This window comes from Schistocerca cancellata, chromosome 6 (genome assembly GCF_023864275.1).
Source record: "Schistocerca cancellata isolate TAMUIC-IGC-003103 chromosome 6, iqSchCanc2.1, whole genome shotgun sequence".
Taxonomy (NCBI): domain Eukaryota; kingdom Metazoa; phylum Arthropoda; class Insecta; order Orthoptera; family Acrididae; genus Schistocerca; species Schistocerca cancellata.
The window spans coordinates 401,657,866-401,666,590 of NC_064631.1; the positions used below are offsets into that span (position 1 = coordinate 401,657,866).

The 8,725-nt window shown below is 40.0% G+C and overlaps 1 protein-coding gene across 2 annotated transcripts in view; it reads right to left on the bottom strand.

The window, feature by feature from the left end:
- Positions 1–935, bottom strand: part of LOC126190906 (cytochrome P450 6k1-like) — a 71,794-nt gene extending 70,859 nt beyond the window's left edge. For both annotated transcript variants that reach the window (XM_049931534.1, XM_049931533.1), the window contains exon 1: positions 913–935. The gene's annotated coding sequence lies outside the window, so the exon portion shown is untranslated. The remainder of the gene's footprint in view (positions 1–912) is intronic.
- Positions 936–8,725: the final 7,790 nt, after the last annotated feature.

Here is an 8,725-nt window from a genome sequence, read left to right on the forward strand (position 1 = left end):
GCTCGACCAGATGTAACGTCGTGTTGGCACTCCACAAATGACTTTATTCCTTTCTGAACCAGTAGCAACGGATCAGCATGCTAACCCTGTCATAAGAGCAGCGCCGAACAATACCACATGTGTTTTTCCTACATGTGGCAGAACACTGATGGCTTGGTAACAGTTCATAATGTAAAAATGTCACACGTAGACATTCAGAATAACTCAACGACCGATTACACATGATTTCTACCGTATATTTATCTGACTGGTAATTTAGTTTTCACGCCTAACCCGTTTTGCACGTATAACACATTGTTCTCAAACAAATTATGAAAAGAAAAAGGTTTCATCAACAGCAACCTCCGAAAACAATATTCTTATTCATTTTCCTTTTCTTCATCAAATATTCGCACACTTCTTCGAATGAAGACGCTCTAGCCAGACGTAGCCAGATCACATATTCATATGCATCTGCATTAAACAGAAGATACAAGTTCTACAGCTAGCTACTTAATAACAAAAATAAAGCGATTTAATAAATAAAAAGTATATTTCAGTAAGTAGTAAGACGTAATCCTCATATTACGTATTTCGTTATTTGGAGAGATTCCGCTCCATATACATTACGTTATTTCTCACTAACAAAAAAGGGAAATATTTTAAATATAAACATTAACAGTAAAAAAGAAATGGTACTTTATGACGCAGTGCAAAGATTGTTCGTCGAAAGAGCGTTGTTTTCGTTTCACCTGCGCGCCAGTTGACAGTACGACTTGATGTTTCAAATATGCTTCAGATCAAGTAGATTTGTACAGGTGTGTGTGTGTGTGTGTGTGTGTGTGTGTGTGTGTGTGTGTGTTTATTACGTGGAATAAGAAATGATGGAGGTAAGTAAATAAACTACGAAAGATATTGCAGAGAAGTACTTACCTGTGACTGTCTTCGTGGCTGGCGTGGATTACACTGAGATAAATTCTGCACGCAGCATATCTTATATGAATACATGCCAAGGTCAGCGTTTCGCAACTCATTTGGCGGCTTTGGAGTGAGCATGACTTGTCAAAAGGCGGGTGCTTGTATTTAATTTACACAAAACGAATCTTTTGAACAACAGATTGTCGATGAAAGTACTTGACAGCGCTTGCAGTTTTCAAGCTTTCAGAACGTTACATCTGGATGTCATTCACTATGTTGTTTGAGAATGGGCTTAAGGAAAAGTAAAAATGAAAGCTGTATAATGTATTCTCATAGCCAATTTTACTAGCCAATGAAAAGTCGACAAAATAAAAGTTCGCACGGGAAATTTTGAAGTCTACATCGGGCATTCTCGGTGTGTGCAGCACGTACTTTGTGGCAACTCTTTGGTTCCACTAATTCTCTCGTTGCGTTGTAACGGCAAAATATTATCGTACCAGCGAGACGTGTTATATGCAACAATGGAAATTAATACCAATTTAACACTATGCACGGAAGTATAGGATATTGACGCCGATCGCAAGATATGTAGTGATGTGACCGGCAGCGCTAGAAGCGGTTAGAAGGAAGTGTTAGGGTCACTGTGCCAGTGCCTCATGGTCAAAGTGGCTGGTTGTCACCCTTTGAACCGGAGTTCGATTTCAAAGTCTCTTCAACATTTTTTTTATATTCCCGTTGTGGTCGTTGCCAGAGGCATTTCTGTGGTAGCTTCCTTATCTCGATGAGTACAACACTGGTGCATATTATTTGTAGTCTTTAAGAGAACGAGTTAACAAATCTGTATCAGGTACCCCATAAAATTTTAATCAACATCCATCCAGATCAGTCATACTTCTAGCAAAATTTTAGCTTTATACGGAGCTCGTATTTCAAATATAGGAGGGAGTAACTAACCGAAAAATTATTCAGTTCTTTGGCAGGAATGAAACTGGCGCTGATATACTTTTCATCAAATTACGCACTCAAATGTAAGCACCAAACTCAGCAACAATCCTTTGCTCTTTTATTCGGGCACACTAAAATTGACTATCACTCTCAATTTCGACGACAATCAGGTCCAAATTAAGTTCTATATTTATAGAACTATTCATAGAAGTAGCAGATAGAACGGGAAATCGGATGCAGCAGAAAAAATAGCTAAGATGAAATTGAGTAAGAGAGAATAAATGTTTAACAATGAGCTCATAAATTTTGGTCTCGAAGGAAAATTACAGATACGCTGGGAAAAGTAGTTGAACTATTCACAGTAATGGCTCTGAATAACATGTTTAAATACTATCAGAACAATTTTATTAAAATCCGGTTGGACGTGTGTAATGATCCAGTGATCCGAAGGAGATAAGCATGTACGAAATTCCACGAGCATCTAGTTTGCAGGACGATTGTAGAATATGATTTTCCAATTGAAAAGTGTGTTTCATTTCTCCGTAATTTTCAAGGAAAATAGAACTCAATAACGTCGGTGGTTTGTGGGTATAAAACTACAGACGCCAGATGACGGAATGCACTACTCTCAGCCTCACTGTAGTTAGAATTTAATTTGAGAAAATTAATATTGTGACCTGAGAATGTTATTAAATTACCCAAAAGATATTATCATCACTGAAAATGATTTTGACTATGCAGGAATGTTGGCTATTACGGCATTCGCTAATGTGAGCTGAAGTAAGTGTTCAGCTCTGTTGGGAGACATCAGAACTAAGTTCTCACAGTGCATGAGGCGTAGACCAGCCACAGTAAGACCGTTAAGGAGCTAGATATTGTCGAGAACACTTGATTTCAAACGTTTTGAATTTCAAGGTTTTCGAGGGGCAACTATGACGGTAGGTTTTGGTTCAAATGGCTCTGAGCACTATGGGACTTAACATGGTCATCAGTCCCCTAGAACTTAGAACTACTTAAACCTAACTAACTGAAGGACATCACACACATCCATGCCTGAGGCAGGATTCGAACCTGCGGTTCCAGACTGAAGCGCCTAGAAATGCTCGGCCACACTGGCCGGCTGACGGTAGGTTTCTAGCGTAAGGTGGCTTATTCTTAATACTAGATATCATGTGTATTCTAATACGCGACAATTTCGCGTATTATGACATTGTATCTGATATTAGAGTAACTTCATCTTACTACCTTACTAGCTGAATTAAGATTTATATTTTTACTAAGTGGTTTGACAATTTTCTGAACTTTATGAAGCCGTCTGCTGATGACCCAGTTGTGCTAATACTTTACGAACATAACGTCACGTTTTTTCGATAGATAAAGCAAAAAATGCCGTGTCCATGCCATCTGTTTGTCACCTCATTACGTACTTGAAATACAGCCTCTTCTACGGAATTCATGCTACCGTTTGAAACGCGTTATTCCTACGAAACTGAAACCTGATGGGTAAGTAACTCAGGTCAAGTAGCAACCCAATTTTTGATTACAAGGTTATTTTGAGCAGCCTACTTGAGAGCAGTAACAACGAAAAATGCTACAACTGGCCTCTGAAAAGTGGGACTCTTCCGATGAGTAGTACAGTGAAGAAAGAGCTGAGCCATTTTGTTTGTGCAAGTTGCATACATTCGGGTGAAAGCATACAGGAACAAAGAACACCCTCTCCATAACCTATTGCTATGCTAACTGATTTATGACCCCCTGTGGTTGATTATGACCCTTGGAGATAATCAATCCTTATGAGAACACCCCACCCCTCCTCTACCCCTCCAGGCATTTGTCCAACCTCCCTCCCCCTCACTGGTACAAGCATACTTTTGATATAAAATTAATTCACTAATAAATAAAACTGATCCATTAGTTATCCTCTCCCCCTCTTGGAAATCCACCAGCCCTCCACCCATGCCCACTTCAGCCTCCCCTCCCCATCTGGAAATTTGCGGGAAAACACTTAGTCTGTGCTGGAGGGGAAGGATCTCACGATAAAACTTTTCAATTCAATTTGCATATTCTTTATTTAATCATTTTGGGGGAGACAGGGTGCCCCCACTTGAGCAGAGCTCACGTCTGCACCCACCACCCACATATCCCATCATATACTAACTGTAAGCAGCAGGGAATGGAATGAAGTGCTGTAAATTAGCTGCCATTTTGGGTCATCCGCACTTGTGTCAGCAGGCCAGATCGTGGGGCGCTGAGCGTGCATCAGCATGCCACAGAGGTTGAAAACCACCCATGTCTTAATTAGAGTTCATGATAAACTAAGTACCACTGGCCACTGAGTGCCTGGGAAAACACCTCTGCTCTCTCTCAAGTGGTTACTTCCTGTTGTAACACTTGCCCTTCAAACCTGTCTACCAAGGTGACGTGCCTACCCACCCAATCGATCTCCATCTGTTCTTTCAGCCCCTGAAAAAAGCGTCAGGGGTCGGCATTCCTATGACAGGAAGTTCCAGACTCGCTTCCTGTCTCCATCTGTCTCAAATGGTTACTTTCCGTTTATATGAACACATGCATGAACCGAAATGTACAAACTCAAAGACAGTGGTCTTCATCCCTCTTCAGAATACTGTGTTCCTATTGGCTAATGCTGAGGGCAAAGGTAGAGCCTGCACAATTGCAATATCAAAGATGGTGGGAAGTAATGCATTTGCACTACCCTATAAAATTAACATCGTACAGGAATCAAATAGATCAGTTAAAACACTCGCCGCCACCTTAAGTTGAATCTTCTTAGTAATAAAACGTATTTTCAGCATTTGAGAATCACACACAAACTTTTTGCAAATCAAAATAATTAAATTTCCGTCACAAATATACCGAAGGTCATGTATGCACCGACATTTGAAAACACAAACACCATTCTCTACCGCAGTATTTCCACCTTACACTATATGTATCTGCCAAAAAAAAAAAAAAAAAAAAAAAAAAAAAGATCGCAAATCACGTACCATTCGACAGCTACTGGGGAGCCGCGGCCACGCTGGTCGGGAGAAGCCTGCACATGCATCGACAGTGCTGGCTGGAGATGACTCAATATCTATATCACTGCTAAACCAGGCCCTTCATTACACTGCGTGTGCTATATATATATATATAGCTGTCGGATGGTACGTGAATTGCTAACACAAGTGTGTGTGTTGCAATGTTTTTTTTGGCAGATACATACAGTGTAAGGTGGAAATACTGCGGTAGAGGAGGGTGTTTGTGTTTTCAAATGTCGGTGCACACTTGACCTTCGGTGTATTTGTGACGGAAATTTAATTATTTTGATTTGTAAAACGTTTGTGTGATATATATATATATATATATATATATATATATATATATATATATATATGTGTGTGTGTGTGCGTGTGTGTGTGTGTGTGTGTGTGTGTGTGGAGATGACGTCAATCCTGTTACACTGCTTATATCACATGACACAAATACTGTTTCTTAGTGTAGGAAATAGCCATCAGCAGACAGGAGGTGCAAAAACTACGTTTGTTGGCCAAAGTACTTAATAAATTCGGTATGATTTCTTACGATTTGCCATCTTTCCCTGTAGAATTGCCACTGATTGAATTTGGAACCGATCAGAAGGAGGAGGGTACTGTATATATGTTTTACTTTCAATGTCTCGTGACGGAAAAAAACAATACACTTGGACATGTTTCTTTTGGAAAGGACATAACATATGTTCAAACTTGCAAAAACGACCAACACTAGAGAATATAGAATGGTATTCTCATTACAATACTTAAATAACAGTTCTGCAATAACTTTTCTATACCAGTTATACTCACATCACACATCCAATTACACATGATCTCCATAGATGCATACATACTTAGGAGGTTAGCAATCCTTCTTGGTGTATAGTAGATACGATCCTGATACATATGAAGGTGTTATGGTGATATAACAGACGATTCAGAAGAAGAAGAAATGTATGGTTTATGCGCGATCAAGCTGCAAACGCAACAAGTTTGACACTTTTACGTGAATTGCTCGTATTATCAATTCTGTAATATTGTTGTAGTGTCTTAATTCCATATCAAGACGCTACTGGAACAGAGAAATGATCATAGAACGTAAATTTACCCTGCTAAGTCTACACTGTGTAAGGGGTTTATTATGCAAGAGGTTTACTGTTCACTACCCTACTGAAGCAAATGTAATTTCGATGTATTGCTCACGCGCTGCCTGCGATATAAAACATCTCTGTTGCAATAGAATCGCAGGTCAGAGCAGTAATAATCGCTCGCTCCTACAGAGCAGTCACAATAGCTCGCTCTTACGGAGAAGTCGTAGTAGCTCACCGCTACAGTACAGTTACTAGCCATGTAAGAGCAATAGCGGTCGCCGCTGGCGTAGCGCAGTTCATTGCCGTTTAGTGTAAGGTAAACTTTATTATTCTTCATCGCCATGCGCGTACTTAAATTTGTTGTCTAAAATGTTAATATGAATTTGTTTCAATCTTTTTGTGATATGGCAGCTCTAATTAAGTCAGACTTGTAATATTCAATTTTTTATGTAATGATTTGCAGAAATGTTTTCAATAATAAGGTTTTTCAGAACATAATTTTTTACCAGTCATTTACTTGAATTTAAAGATTTTACAAATTTTCCCGGATCATAGTCATGTGTTGTTTAATAATCAGAGGACCAGCTATGCAGCTGTGTCAACGAGCAAAGTCATTTTTTTTCTAATAATGCAGATCTCAGACAAATGTTGTTCAGTAGTAGATAGGCGAGCATTGCACTAAGCTGTGCCGTTTAGGAGCAGATATATAGATAGCGTTATCCGGCGACACCATTGTGAGGTAAGAATTTATCAGTTTATTCAGGTTGATTTCACGGGGCCATGACGTAGCGCTGCTTACGTCCAAAATTTATCAGTTTCAATTCTTAGTCAATTTAGTACCGGAAATTTTTATATACGGGAAGCTTACAACTGTTCTGTATGTAACATTCTGTAACGTTAAAGCAATATTTTCTTACATTATATTAGTCGAATGGAATGCAGTGCTGTTGGTACTCCAATACAGGAAATATATTTCCAACGCCTGATGTACATTCACCCTGTAGTTTTCTGTCCCACTCACTGTGATGAGAAACATTAATATAATAAAACTACTACCGTCTGCATAACAGAAAAAAGCATAAATTCTTTGTGCCACAGTCACTATATAGATTTCCAGAGGTGTATAGCGCCCACTGTTCACATCCGATTACGGTTTGAAGTTTACGCTATACTCACATTAGTCCTATAAAATGATCTTCAGCAACGAAAAATGCACGAAACAACGTCATCTTATGAGGAAATAGGCAAATGGATAGGAGCTATGTTTGAAATGTGAAATTAGACTCCACGCAGGACTAAATCCGTGGATAGAACAGTCTCTTCCAGAAACGACAACTGCGACAACTGTCAAGTTAATGTATACTCAGGGACTGCAGTACTTCACAAACCCCTGTCAGTGACTTAGTATCATTGCAATTATGAAACTGAAGACTCAATTTATGTCCACTATGTGGCAGGGAAACCGATACATATACACATTCGGAAAAGTAGCGCAGTTGCACTAGGTGTTGACAACTGCACTACATTTACAAGCAAATTTAGGATACGTGGCCTAAAGAGACGTCATGATCGCGTGAGCAGAAGTGACATAAAATCGGTAAAATTACGGGAAGCACGTATAAATTGAGGGAAAATACAACAAAATACGGCAAAATTGTGGGAGAACAAGAGAGTACTTACACGTCCGATTCGTGCAGGAAAATTATTGTACATGCGAACGAGTGTGTGACAGGAAGAGGAATACGAGAAAAATCGACATGGAAGCACTGAAACCAGGGAAACAGTAACTGATCGTGGACAGTGATAAGAGTCTGACATCCCTGCAATGTATTCCTGGTGTAGTAATCATAAGAATATAACAAAGGAGATTAGGATACGTACAGGGGGATTTTTATAGATTGTCATTTGATATCAGTAAATTGTAGGTGTTATGCTTCTGGATTTCTTCGTGGAGTCCACCTATTCTCTACTTAATTGAGAATTTCCTTCTGTAGGTTAGTATGCTACACTACTGGCCATTAAAATTGCTACACGAAGAAGAAATGCAGATGATAAACGGGTATTCATTGGACAAATATATTATAGTAGAACTGACATGTGGTTACATTTTCACGCAATTTGGGTGTATAGATCCTGAGAAATCAGTACCCAGAACAACCACCTCTGGCCGTACTAACGGCCTTGATATGCCTGGGCATTGAGTCAAACAGAGCTTGGATGGCGTGTACAGGTACAGCTGCCCATGCAGCTTCAACACAATACCACAGTTCATCAAAAGTAGTGACTGGCGTATTGTGATGAGCCAGTTGCCACCATGGGCCAGACGTTTTCAATTGGTGAGAGATCTGGAGAATGTGCTGGCTACGGCAGCAGTCGAACATTTTCTGTATCCAGAAAGGTCCGTACAGGACCTGCAACATGCGATCGTGCATTATCCTGCTGAAATGTAGGGTTTCGCAGGGATCGACTGAAGGGTAGAGCCACGGGTCGTAAGACATCTGAAATGTAACGTCCACTGTTCAAAGTGCCGTCAATGCGAACAAGAGGTGACCGAGACGTGTAACCAATGGCACCCCAAACCATCACGCTGGGTGAGACGCCAGTATGGCGATGACGAATACACGCTTCCAATATCCGTTCACCGCGATGTCGCCAAACACTGATGAGGTCATCATTATGCTGTAAACAGAACCTGGATTCATCCGAAAAAATGACGTTCTGCCATTGGTGCACCAAGGTTCGTCGTTGAGTATACCATCG